The sequence below is a fragment of the Carcharodon carcharias genome (assembly GCF_017639515.1).
Source record: "Carcharodon carcharias isolate sCarCar2 chromosome 19 unlocalized genomic scaffold, sCarCar2.pri SUPER_19_unloc_2, whole genome shotgun sequence".
In the NCBI taxonomy this organism is placed as follows: Eukaryota; Metazoa; Chordata; class Chondrichthyes; order Lamniformes; family Lamnidae; genus Carcharodon; species Carcharodon carcharias.
Window position 1 is genome coordinate 722,657 of NW_024470566.1, and position 12,856 is coordinate 735,512.

The following is a 12,856-nucleotide window of genomic DNA, read 5'->3' on the forward strand; positions in this document are numbered from 1 at the left end:
CAGTCTGGGAAGAGTGTCCTGCAGTCAGCATCACGGTGAAGCAGTCTGGGAAGAGTGTCCTGCAGTCAGCATCACGGTGAAGCAGTCTGGGAAGAGTGTCCTGCAGTCAGCATCACGGTGAAGCAGTCTGGGAAGAGTGTCCTGCAGTCAGCATCACGGTGAAGCAGTCTGGGAAGAGTGTCCTGCAGTCAGCATCACGGTGAAGCAGTCTGGGAAGAGTGTCCTGCAGTCAGCATCGTTGTGTAGCAGTCTGGGAAGAGTGTCCTGCTGTCAGCATCGCGGTGAAGCAGTCTGGGAAGAGTGTCCTGCAGTAAGCATCACGATGAAGCAGTCTGGGAAGAGTGTCCTGCAGTCAGCATCATGGTGAAGCAGTCTGGGAAGAGTGTCCTGCAGTCAGCATCATTGGTGAAGCTGTCTGGGAAGAGTGTCCTGCAGTCAGCATCACGGTGAAGCAGTCTGGGAAGAGTGTCCTGCAGTCAGCATCACGGTGAAGCAGTCTGGGAAGAGTGTCCTGCAGTCAGCATCACGGTGAAGCAGTCTGGGAAGAGTGTCCTGCAGTCAGCATCACGGTGAAGCAGTCTGGGAAGAGTGTCCTGCAGTCAGCATCACGGTGAAGCAGTCTGGGAAGAGTGTCCTGCAGTCAGCATCATGGTGAAGCAGTCTGGGAAGAGTGTCCTGCAGTCAGCATCACGGTGAAGCAGTCTGGGAAGAGTGTCCTGCAGTCAGCATCATGGTGAAGCAGTCTGGGAAGAGTGTCCTGCAGTCAGCATCATGGTGAAGCAGTCTGGGAAGAGTGTCCTGCAGTCAGCATCATGGTGAAGCAGTCTGGGAAGAGTGTCCTGCAGTCAGCATCACGGTGAAGCAGTCTGGGAAGAGTGTCCTGCAGTCAGCATCACGGTGAAGCAGTCTGGGAAGAGTGTCCTGCAGTCAGCATCACGGTGAAGCAGTCTGGGAAGAGTGTCCTGCAGTCAGCATCACGGTGAAGCAGTCTGGGAAGAGTGTCCTGCAGTCAGCATCGGTGAAGCAGTCTGGGAAGAGTGTCCTGCAGTCAGCATCACGGTGAAGCAGTCTGGGAAGAGTGTCCTGCAGTCAGCATCACGGTGAAGCAGTCTGGGAAGAGTGTCCTGCAGTCAGCATCACGGTGAAGCAGTCTGGGAAGAGTGTCCTGCAGTCAGCATCACGGTGAAGCAGTCTGGGAAGAGTGTCCTGCAGTCAGCATCACGGTGAAGCAGTCTGGGAAGAGTGTCCTGCAGTCAGCATCACGGTGAAGCAGTCTGGGAAGAGTGTCCTGCAGTCAGCATCACGGTGAAGCAGTCTGGGAAGAGTGTCCTGCAGTCAGCATCACGGTGAAGCAGTCTGGGAAGAGTGTCCTGCAGTCAGCATCACGGTGAAGCAGTCTGGGAAGAGTGTCCTGCAGTCAGCATCACGGTGAAGCAGTCTGGGAAGAGTGTCCTGCAGTCAGGATTGTGGTGAAGCAGTCTGGGAAGAGTGTCCTGCAGTCAGTATCATGGTGAAGCAGTCTGGGAAGAGTGTCCTGCAGTCAGCATCACGGTGAAGCAGTCTGGGAAGAGTGTCCTGCAGTCAGCATCATGGTGAAGCAGTCTGGGAAGAGTGTCCTGCAGTCAGCATCACGGTGAAGCAGTCTGGGAAGAGTGTCCTGCAGTCAGCATCATGGTGAAGCAGTCTGGGAAGAGTGTCCTGCAGTCAGCATCTCGGTGAAGCAGTCTGGGAAGAGTGTCCTGCAGTCAGCATCTCGGTGAAGCAGTCTGGGAAGAGTGTCCTGCAGTCAGCATCACGGTGAAGCAGTCTGGGAAGAGTGTCCTGCAGTCAGCATCACGGTGAAGCAGTCTGGGAAGAGTGTCCTGCAGTCAGCATCACGGTGAAGCAGTCTGGGAAGAGTGTCCTGCAGTCAGCATCACGGTGAAGCAGTCTGGGAAGAGTGTCCTGCAGTCAGCATCATGGTGAAGCAGTCTGGGAAGAGTTCCCTGCTGTCAGCATCGCGGTGAAGCAGTCTGGGAAGAGTCTCCTGCAGTCAGCATCACGGTGAAGCAGTCTGGGAAGAGTTCCCTGCTGTCAGCAGCATGGTGAAGCAGTCTGGGAAGAGTGTCCTGCAGTCAGCATCATGGTGAAGCAGTCTGGGAAGAGTGTCCTGCAGTCAGCATCGCAGTGAAGCAGTCTGGGAAGAGTGTCCTGCAGTCAGCATCACGGTGAAGCAGTCTGGGAAGAGTGTCCTGCAGTCAGCATCACGGTGAAGCAGTCTGGGAAGAGTGTCCTGCAGTCAGCATCACGGTGAAGCAGTCTGGGAAGAGTGTCCTGCAGTCAGCATCACGGTGAAGCAGTCTGGGAAGAGTGTCCTGCAGTCAGCATCACGGTGAAGCAGTCTGGGAAGAGTGTCCTGCAGTCAGCATCACGGTGAAGCAGTCTGGGAAGAGTGTCCTGCAGTCAGCATGGTGAAGCAGTCTGGGAAGAGTGTCCTGCAGTCAGCATCACGGTGAAGCAGTCTGGGAAGAGTGTCCTGCAGTCAGCATCACGGTGAAGCAGTCTGGGAAGAGTGTCCTGCAGTCAGCATCATGGTGAAGCAGTCTGGGAAGAGTGTCCTGCAGTCAGCATCACGGTGAAGCAGTCTGGGAAGAGTGTCCTGCAGTCAGCATCATGGTGAAGCAGTCTGGGAAGAGTGTCCTGCAGTCAGCATCACGGTGAAGCAGTCTGGGAAGAGTGTCCTGCAGTCAGCATCACGGTGAAGCAGTCTGGGAAGAGTGTCCTGCAGTCAGCATCACGGTGAAGCAGTCTGGGAAGAGTGTCCTGCAGTCAGCATCACGGTGAAGCAGTCTGGGAAGAGTGTCCTGCAGTCAGCATCACGGTGAAGCAGTCTGGGAAGAGTGTCCTGCAGTCAGCATCACGGTGAAGCAGTCTGGGAAGAGTGTCCTGCAGTCAGCATCACGGTGAAGCAGTCTGGGAAGAGTGTCCTGCAGTCAGCATCATGGTGAAGCAGTCTGGGAAGAGTGTCCTGCAGTCAGCATCACGGTGAAGCAGTCTGGGAAGAGTGTCCTGCAGTCAGCATCACGGTGAAGCAGTCTGGGAAGAGTGTCCTGCAGTCAGCATCACGGTGAAGCAGTCTGGGAAGAGTGTCCTGCAGTCAGCATCACGGTGAAGCAGTCTGGGAAGAGTGTCCTGCAGTCAGCATCACGGTGAAGCAGTCTGGGAAGAGTGTCCTGCAGTCAGCATCACGGTGAAGCAGTCTGGGAAGAGTGTCCTGCAGTCAGCATCACGGTGAAGCAGTCTGGGAAGAGTGTCCTGCAGTCAGCATCACGGTGAAGCAGTCTGGGAAGAGTGTCCTGCAGTCAGCATCACGGTGAAGCAGTCTGGGAAGAGTGTCCTGCAGTCAGCATCACGGTGAAGCAGTCTGGGAAGAGTGTCCTGCAGTCAGCATCACGGTGAAGCAGTCTGGGAAGAGTGTCCTGCAGTCAGCATCATGGTGAAGCAGTCTGGGAAGAGTGTCCTGCAGTCAGCATCATGGTGAAGCAGTCTGGGAAGAGTGTCCTGCAGTCAGCATCATGGTGAAGCAGTCTGGGAAGAGTGTCCTGCAGTCAGCATCACGGTGAAGCAGTCTGGGAAGAGTGTCCTGCAGTCAGCATCACGGTGAAGCAGTCTGGGAAGAGTGTCCTGCAGTCAGCATCACGGTGAAGCAGTCTGGGAAGAGTGTCCTGCAGTCAGCATCATGGTGAAGCAGTCTGGGAAGAGTGTCCTGCAGTCAGCATCATGGTGAAGCAGTCTGGGAAGAGTGTCCTGCAGTCAGCATCATGGTGAAGCAGTCTGGGAAGAGTGTCCTGCAGTCAGCATCACGGTGAAGCAGTCTGGGAAGAGTGTCCTGCAGTCAGCATCGGTGAAGCAGTCTGGGAAGAGTGTCCTGCAGTCAGCATCACGGTGAAGCAGTCTGGGAAGAGTGTCCTGCAGTCAGCATCATGGTGAAGCAGTCTGGGAAGAGTGTCCTGCAGTCAGCATCGGTGAAGCAGTCTGGGAAGAGTGTCCTGCAGTCAGCATCACGGTGAAGCAGTCTGGGAAGAGTGTCCTGCAGTCAGCATCACGGTGAAGCAGTCTGGGAAGAGTGTCCTGCAGTCAGCATCACGGTGAAGCAGTCTGGGAAGAGTGTCCTGCAGTCAGCATCACGGTGAAGCAGTCTGGGAAGAGTGTCCTGCAGTCAGCATCATGGTGAAGCAGTCTGGGAAGAGTGTCCTGCAGTCAGCATCATGGTGAAGCAGTCTGGGAAGAGTGTCCTGCAGTCAGCATCATGGTGAAGCAGTCTGGGAAGAGTGTCCTGCAGTCAGCATCACGGTGAAGCAGTCTGGGAAGAGTGTCCTGCAGTCAGCATCATGGTGAAGCAGTCTGGGAAGAGTGTCCTGCAGTCAGCATCACGGTGAAGCAGTCTGGGAAGAGTGTCCTGCAGTCAGCATCACGGTGAAGCAGTCTGGGAAGAGTGTCCTGCAGTCAGCATCACGGTGAAGCAGTCTGGGAAGAGTGTCCTGCAGTCAGCATCACGGTGAAGCAGTCTGGGAAGAGTGTCCTGCAGTCAGCATCACGGTGAAGCAGTCTGGGAAGAGTGTCCTGCAGTCAGCATCACGGTGAAGCAGTCTGGGAAGAGTGTCCTGCAGTCAGCATCACGGTGAAGCAGTCTGGGAAGAGTGTCCTGCAGTCAGCATCACGGTGAAGCAGTCTGGGAAGAGTGTCCTGCAGTCAGCATCACGGTGAAGCAGTCTGGGAAGAGTGTCCTGCAGTCAGCATCACGGTGAAGCAGTCTGGGAAGAGTGTCCTGCAGTCAGCATCATGGTGAAGCAGTCTGGGAAGAGTGTCCTGCAGTCAGCATCACGGTGAAGCAGTCTGGGAAGAGTGTCCTGCAGTCAGCATCATGGTGAAGCAGTCTGGGAAGAGTGTCCTGCAGTCAGCATCATGGTGAAGCAGTCTGGGAAGAGTGTCCTGCAGTCAGCATCACGGTGAAGCAGTCTGGGAAGAGTGTCCTGCAGTCAGCATCATGGTGAAGCAGTCTGGGAAGAGTGTCCTGCAGTCAGCATCACGGTGAAGCAGTCTGGGAAGAGTGTCCTGCAGTCAGCATCACGGTGAAGCAGTCTGGGAAGAGTGTCCTGCAGTCAGCATCACGGTGAAGCAGTCTGGGAAGAGTGTCCTGCAGTCAGCATCACGGTGAAGCAGTCTGGGAAGAGTGTCCTGCAGTCAGCATCACGGTGAAGCAGTCTGGGAAGAGTGTCCTGCAGTCAGCATCATGGTGAAGCAGTCTGGGAAGAGTGTCCTGCTGTCAGCATCACGGTGAAGCAGTCTGGGAAGAGTGTCCTGCAGTCAGCATGGTGAAGCAGTCTGGGAAGAGTGTCCTGCAGTCAGCATCACGGTGAAGCAGTCTGGGAAGAGTGTCCTGCAGTCAGCATCACGGTGAAGCAGTCTGGGAAGAGTGTCCTGCAGTCAGCATCATGGTGAAGCAGTCTGGGAAGAGTGTCCTGCAGTCAGCATCACGGTGAAGCAGTCTGGGAAGAGTGTCCTGCAGTCAGCATCACGGTGAAGCAGTCTGGGAAGAGTGTCCTGCAGTCAGCATCACGGTGAAGCAGTCTGGGAAGAGTGTCCTGCAGTCAGCATCACGGTGAAGCAGTCTGGGAAGAGTGTCCTGCAGTCAGCATCACGGTGAAGCAGTCTGGGAAGAGTGTCCTGCAGTCAGCATCACGGTGAAGCAGTCTGGGAAGAGTGTCCTGCAGTCAGCATCACGGTGAAGCAGTCTGGGAAGAGTGTCCTGCAGTCAGCATCACGGTGAAGCAGTCTGGGAAGAGTGTCCTGCAGTCAGCATCACGGTGAAGCAGTCTGGGAAGAGTGTCCTGCAGTCAGCATCACGGTGAAGCAGTCTGGGAAGAGTGTCCTGCAGTCAGCATCACGGTGAAGCAGTCTGGGAAGAGTGTCCTGCAGTCAGCATCATGGTGAAGCAGTCTGGGAAGAGTGTCCTGCAGTCAGCATCATGGTGAAGCAGTCTGGGAAGAGTGTCCTGCAGTCAGCATCACGGTGAAGCAGTCTGGGAAGAGTGTCCTGCAGTCAGCATCACGGTGAAGCAGTCTGGGAAGAGTGTCCTGCAGTCAGCATCACGGTGAAGCAGTCTGGGAAGAGTGTCCTGCAGTCAGCATCACGGTGAAGCAGTCTGGGAAGAGTGTCCTGCAGTCAGCATCACGGTGAAGCAGTCTGGGAAGAGTGTCCTGCAGTCAGCATCACGGTGAAGCAGTCTGGGAAGAGTGTCCTGCAGTCAGCATCATGGTGAAGCAGTCTGGGAAGAGTGTCCTGCAGTCAGCATCACGGTGAAGCAGTCTGGGAAGAGTGTCCTGCAGTCAGCATCATGGTGAAGCAGTCTGGGAAGAGTGTCCTGCAGTCAGCATCACGGTGAAGCAGTCTGGGAAGAGTGTCCTGCAGTCAGCATCACGGTGAAGCAGTCTGGGAAGAGTGTCCTGCAGTCAGCATCATGGTGAAGCAGTCTGGGAAGAGTGTCCTGCAGTCAGCATCACGGTGAAGCAGTCTGGGAAGAGTGTCCTGCAGTCAGCATCACGGTGAAGCAGTCTGGGAAGAGTGTCCTGCAGTCAGCATCACGGTGAAGCAGTCTGGGAAGAGTGTCCTGCAGTCAGCATCACGGTGAAGCAGTCTGGGAAGAGTGTCCTGCAGTCAGCATCACGGTGAAGCAGTCTGGGAAGAGTGTCCTGCAGTCAGCATCACGGTGAAGCAGTCTGGGAAGAGTGTCCTGCAGTCAGCATCACGGTGAAGCAGTCTGGGAAGAGTGTCCTGCAGTCAGCATCATGGTGAAGCAGTCTGGGAAGAGTGTCCTGCAGTCAGCATCACGGTGAAGCAGTCTGGGAAGAGTGTCCTGCAGTCAGCATCACGGTGAAGCAGTCTGGGAAGAGTGTCCTGCAGTCAGCATCGGTGAAGCAGTCTGGGAAGAGTGTCCTGCAGTCAGCATCACGGTGAAGCAGTCTGGGAAGAGTGTCCTGCAGTCAGCATCACGGTGAAGCAGTCTGGGAAGAGTGTCCTGCAGTCAGCATCATGGTGAAGCAGTCTGGGAAGAGTGTCCTGCAGTCAGCATCACGGTGAAGCAGTCTGGGAAGAGTGTCCTGCAGTCAGCATCACGGTGAAGCAGTCTGGGAAGAGTGTCCTGCAGTCAGCATCACGGTGAAGCAGTCTGGGAAGAGTGTCCTGCAGTCAGCATCACGGTGAAGCAGTCTGGGAAGAGTGTCCTGCAGTCAGCATCACGGTGAAGCAGTCTGGGAAGAGTGTCCTGCAGTCAGCATCACGGTGAAGCAGTCTGGGAAGAGTGTCCTGCAGTCAGCATCACGTGAAGCAGTCTGGGAAGAGTGTCCTGCAGTCAGCATCACGGTGAAGCAGTCTGGGAAGAGTGTCCTGCAGTCAGCATCACGGTGAAGCAGTCTGGGAAGAGTGTCCTGCAGTCAGCATCATGGTGAAGCAGTCTGGGAAGAGTGTCCTGCAGTCAGCATCACGGTGAAGCAGTCTGGGAAGAGTGTCCTGCAGTCAGCATCACGGTGAAGCAGTCTGGGAAGAGTGTCCTGCAGTCAGCATCACGGTGAAGCAGTCTGGGAAGAGTGTCCTGCAGTCAGCATCACGGTGAAGCAGTCTGGGAAGAGTGTCCTGCAGTCAGCATCACGGTGAAGCAGTCTGGGAAGAGTGTCCTGCAGTCAGCATCACGGTGAAGCAGTCTGGGAAGAGTGTCCTGCAGTCAGCATCACGGTGAAGCAGTCTGGGAAGAGTGTCCTGCAGTCAGCATCACGGTGAAGCAGTCTGGGAAGAGTGTCCTGCAGTCAGCATCACGGTGAAGCAGTCTGGGAAGAGTGTCCTGCAGTCAGCATCACGGTGAAGCAGTCTGGGAAGAGTGTCCTGCAGTCAGCATCACGGTGAAGCAGTCTGGGAAGAGTGTCCTGCAGTCAGCATCACGGTGAAGCAGTCTGGGAAGAGTGTCCTGCAGTCAGCATCACGGTGAAGCAGTCTGGGAAGAGTGTCCTGCAGTCAGCATCACGGTGAAGCAGTCTGGGAAGAGTGTCCTGCAGTCAGCATCATGGTGAAGCAGTCTGGGAAGAGTGTCCTGCAGTCAGCATCATGGTGAAGCAGTCTGGGAAGAGTGTCCTGCAGTCAGCATCACGGTGAAGCAGTCTGGGAAGAGTGTCCTGCAGTCAGCATCATGGTGAAGCAGTCTGGGAAGAGTGTCCTGCAGTCAGCATCATGGTGAAGCAGTCTGGGAAGAGTGTCCTGCAGTCAGCATCACGGTGAAGCAGTCTGGGAAGAGTGTCCTGCAGTCAGCATCACGGTGAAGCAGTCTGGGAAGAGTGTCCTGCAGTCAGCATCACGGTGAAGCAGTCTGGGAAGAGTGTCCTGCAGTCAGCATCATGGTGAAGCAGTCTGGGAAGAGTGTCCTGCAGTCAGCATCACGGTGAAGCAGTCTGGGAAGAGTGTCCTGCAGTCAGCATCACGGTGAAGCAGTCTGGGAAGAGTGTCCTGCAGTCAGCATCGGTGAAGCAGTCTGGGAAGAGTGTCCTGCAGTCAGCATCGGTGAAGCAGTCTGGGAAGAGTGTCCTGCAGTCAGCATCACGGTGAAGCAGTCTGGGAAGAGTGTCCTGCAGTCAGCATCACGGTGAAGCAGTCTGGGAAGAGTGTCCTGCAGTCAGCATCATGGTGAAGCAGTCTGGGAAGAGTGTCCTGCAGTCAGCATCACGGTGAAGCAGTCTGGGAAGAGTGTCCTGCAGTCAGCATCACGGTGAAGCAGTCTGGGAAGAGTGTCCTGCAGTCAGCATCACGGTGAAGCAGTCTGGGAAGAGTGTCCTGCAGTCAGCATCACGGTGAAGCAGTCTGGGAAGAGTGTCCTGCAGTCAGCATCATGGTGAAGCAGTCTGGGAAGAGTGTCCTGCAGTCAGCATCATGGTGAAGCAGTCTGGGAAGAGTGTCCTGCAGTCAGCATCATGGTGAAGCAGTCTGGGAAGAGTGTCCTGCAGTCAGCATCACGGTGAAGCAGTCTGGGAAGAGTGTCCTGCAGTCAGCATCACGGTGAAGCAGTCTGGGAAGAGTGTCCTGCAGTCAGCATCACGGTGAAGCAGTCTGGGAAGAGTGTCCTGCAGTCAGCATCACGGTGAAGCAGTCTGGGAAGAGTGTCCTGCAGTCAGCATCATGGTGAAGCAGTCTGGGAAGAGTGTCCTGCAGTCAGCATCACGGTGAAGCAGTCTGGGAAGAGTGTCCTGCAGTCAGCATCACGGTGAAGCAGTCTGGGAAGAGTGTCCTGCAGTCAGCATCACGGTGAAGCAGTCTGGGAAGAGTGTCCTGCAGTCAGCATCACGGTGAAGCAGTCTGGGAAGAGTGTCCTGCAGTCAGCATCACGGTGAAGCAGTCTGGGAAGAGTGTCCTGCAGTCAGCATCACGGTGAAGCAGTCTGGGAAGAGTGTCCTGCAGTCAGCATCACGATGAAGCAGTCTGGGAAGAGTGTCCTGCAGTCAGCATCACGGTGAAGCAGTCTGGGAAGAGTGTCCTGCAGTCAGCATCTGGTGAAGCAGTCTGGGAAGAGTGTCCTGCAGTCAGCATCACGGTGAAGCAGTCTGGGAAGAGTGTCCTGCAGTCAGCATCGCGGTGAAGCAGTCTGGGAAGAGTGTCCTGCAGTCAGCATCACGGTGAAGCAGTCTGGGAAGAGTGTCCTGCAGTCAGCATCACGGTGAAGCAGTCTGGGAAGAGTGTCCTGCAGTCAGCATCACGATGAAGCAGTCTGGGAAGAGTGTCCTGCAGTCAGCATCACGGTGAAGCAGTCTGGGAAGAGTGTCCTGCAGTCAGCATCACGGTGAAGCAGTCTGGGAAGAGTGTCCTGCAGTCAGCATCGGTGAAGCAGTCTGGGAAGAGTGTCCTGCAGTCAGCATCATGGTGAAGCAGTCTGGGAAGAGTGTCCTGCAGTCAGCATCGGTGAAGCAGTCTGGGAAGAGTGTCCTGCAGTCAGCATCACGGTGAAGCAGTCTGGGAAGAGTGTCCTGCAGTCAGCATCATGGTGAAGCAGTCTGGGAAGAGTGTCCTGCAGTCAGCATCACGGTGAAGCAGTCTGGGAAGAGTGTCCTGCAGTCAGCATCACGGTGAAGCAGTCTGGGAAGAGTGTCCTGCAGTCAGCATCGGTGAAGCAGTCTGGGAAGAGTGTCCTGCAGTCAGCATCACGGTGAAGCAGTCTGGGAAGAGTGTCCTGCAGTCAGCATCACGGTGAAGCAGTCTGGGAAGAGTGTCCTGCAGTCAGCATCACGGTGAAGCAGTCTGGGAAGAGTGTCCTGCAGTCAGCATCACGGTGAAGCAGTCTGGGAAGAGTGTCCTGCAGTCAGCATCACGGTGAAGCAGTCTGGGAAGAGTGTCCTGCAGTCAGCATCATGGTGAAGCAGTCTGGGAAGAGTGTCCTGCAGTCAGCATCATGGTGAAGCAGTCTGGGAAGAGTGTCCTGCAGTCAGCATCATGGTGAAGCAGTCTGGGAAGAGTGTCCTGCAGTCAGCATCACGGTGAAGCAGTCTGGGAAGAGTGTCCTGCAGTCAGCATCACGGTGAAGCAGTCTGGGAAGAGTGTCCTGCAGTCAGCATCACGGTGAAGCAGTCTGGGAAGAGTGTCCTGCAGTCAGCATCACGGTGAAGCAGTCTGGGAAGAGTGTCCTGCAGTCAGCATCACGGTGAAGCAGTCTGGGAAGAGTGTCCTGCAGTCAGCATCACGGTGAAGCAGTCTGGGAAGAGTGTCCTGCAGTCAGCATCGGTGAAGCAGTCTGGGAAGAGTGTCCTGCAGTCAGCATCACGGTGAAGCAGTCTGGGAAGAGTGTCCTGCAGTCAGCATCACGGTGAAGCAGTCTGGGAAGAGTGTCCTGCAGTCAGCATCACGGTGAAGCAGTCTGGGAAGAGTGTCCTGCAGTCAGCATCACGGTGAAGCAGTCTGGGAAGAGTGTCCTGCAGTCAGCATCATGGTGAAGCAGTCTGGGAAGAGTGTCCTGCAGTCAGCATCACGGTGAAGCAGTCTGGGAAGAGTGTCCTGCAGTCAGCATCACGGTGAAGCAGTCTGGGAAGAGTGTCCTGCAGTCAGCATCACGGTGAAGCAGTCTGGGAAGAGTGTCCTGCAGTCAGCATCACGGTGAAGCAGTCTGGGAAGAGTGTCCTGCAGTCAGCATCATGGTGAAGCAGTCTGGGAAGAGTGTCCTGCAGTCAGCATCACGGTGAAGCAGTCTGGGAAGAGTGTCCTGCAGTCAGCATCACGGTGAAGCAGTCTGGGAAGAGTGTCCTGCAGTCAGCATCACGGTGAAGCAGTCTGGGAAGAGTGTCCTGCAGTCAGCATCACGGTGAAGCAGTCTGGGAAGAGTGTCCTGCAGTCAGCATCACGGTGAAGCAGTCTGGGAAGAGTGTCCTGCAGTCAGCATCACGGTGAAGCAGTCTGGGAAGAGTGTCCTGCAGTCAGCATCACGGTGAAGCAGTCTGGGAAGAGTGTCCTGCAGTCAGCATCATGGTGAAGCAGTCTGGGAAGAGTGTCCTGCAGTCAGCATCACGGTGAAGCAGTCTGGGAAGAGTGTCCTGCAGTCAGCATCACGGTGAAGCAGTCTGGGAAGAGTGTCCTGCAGTCAGCATCACGGTGAAGCAGTCTGGGAAGAGTGTCCTGCAGTCAGCATCACGGTGAAGCAGTCTGGGAAGAGTGTCCTGCAGTCAGCATCGTGGTGAAGCAGTCTGGGAAGAGTGTCCTGCAGTCAGCATCACGGTGAAGCAGTCTGGGAAGAGTGTCCTGCAGTCAGCATCACGGTGAAGCAGTCTGGGAAGAGTGTCCTGCAGTCAGCATCGTGGTGAAGCAGTCTGGGAAGAGTGTCCTGCAGTCAGCATCACGGTGAAGCAGTCTGGGAAGAGTGTCCTGCAGACAGCATCACGGTGAAGCAGTCTGGGAAGAGTGTCCTGCAGTCAGCATCACGGTGAAGCAGTCTGGGAAGAGTGTCCTGCAGTCAGCATCACGGTGAAGCAGTCTGGGAAGAGTGTCCTGCAGTCAGCATCACGGTGAAGCAGTCTGGGAAGAGTGTCCTGCAGTCAGCATCACGGTGAAGCAGTCTGGGAAGAGTGTCCTGCAGTCAGCATCACGGTGAAGCAGTCTGGGAAGAGTGTCCTGCAGTCAGCATCATGGTGAAGCAGTCTGGGAAGAGTGTCCTGCAGTCAGCATCATGGTGAAGCAGTCTGGGAAGAGTGTCCTGCAGTCAGTATCATGGTGAAGCAGTCTGGGAAGAGTGTCCTGCAGTCAGCATCACGGTGAAGCAGTCTGGGAAGAGTGTCCTGCAGTCAGCATCACGGTGAAGCAGTCTGGGAAGAGTGTCCTGCAGTCAGCATCATGGTGAAGCAGTCTGGGAAGAGTGTCCTGCAGTCAGCATCACGGTGAAGCAGTCTGGGAAGAGTGTCCTGCAGTCAGCATCACGGTGAAGCAGTCTGGGAAGAGTGTCCTGCAGTCAGCATCACGGTGAAGCAGTCTGGGAAGAGTGTCCTGCAGTCAGCATCACGGTGAAGCAGTCTGGGAAGAGTGTCCTGCAGTCAGCATCACGGTGAAGCAGTCTGGGAAGAGTGTCCTGCAGTCAGCATCACGGTGAAGCAGTCTGGGAAGAGTGTCCTGCAGTCAGCATCACGGTGAAGCAGTCTGGGAAGAGTGTCCTGCAGTCAGCATCACGGTGAAGCAGTCTGGGAAGAGTGTCCTGCAGTCAGCATCACGGTGAAGCAGTCTGGGAAGAGTGTCCTGCAGTCAGCATCACGGTGAAGCAGTCTGGGAAGAGTGTCCTGCAGTCAGCATCACGGTGAAGCAGTCTGGG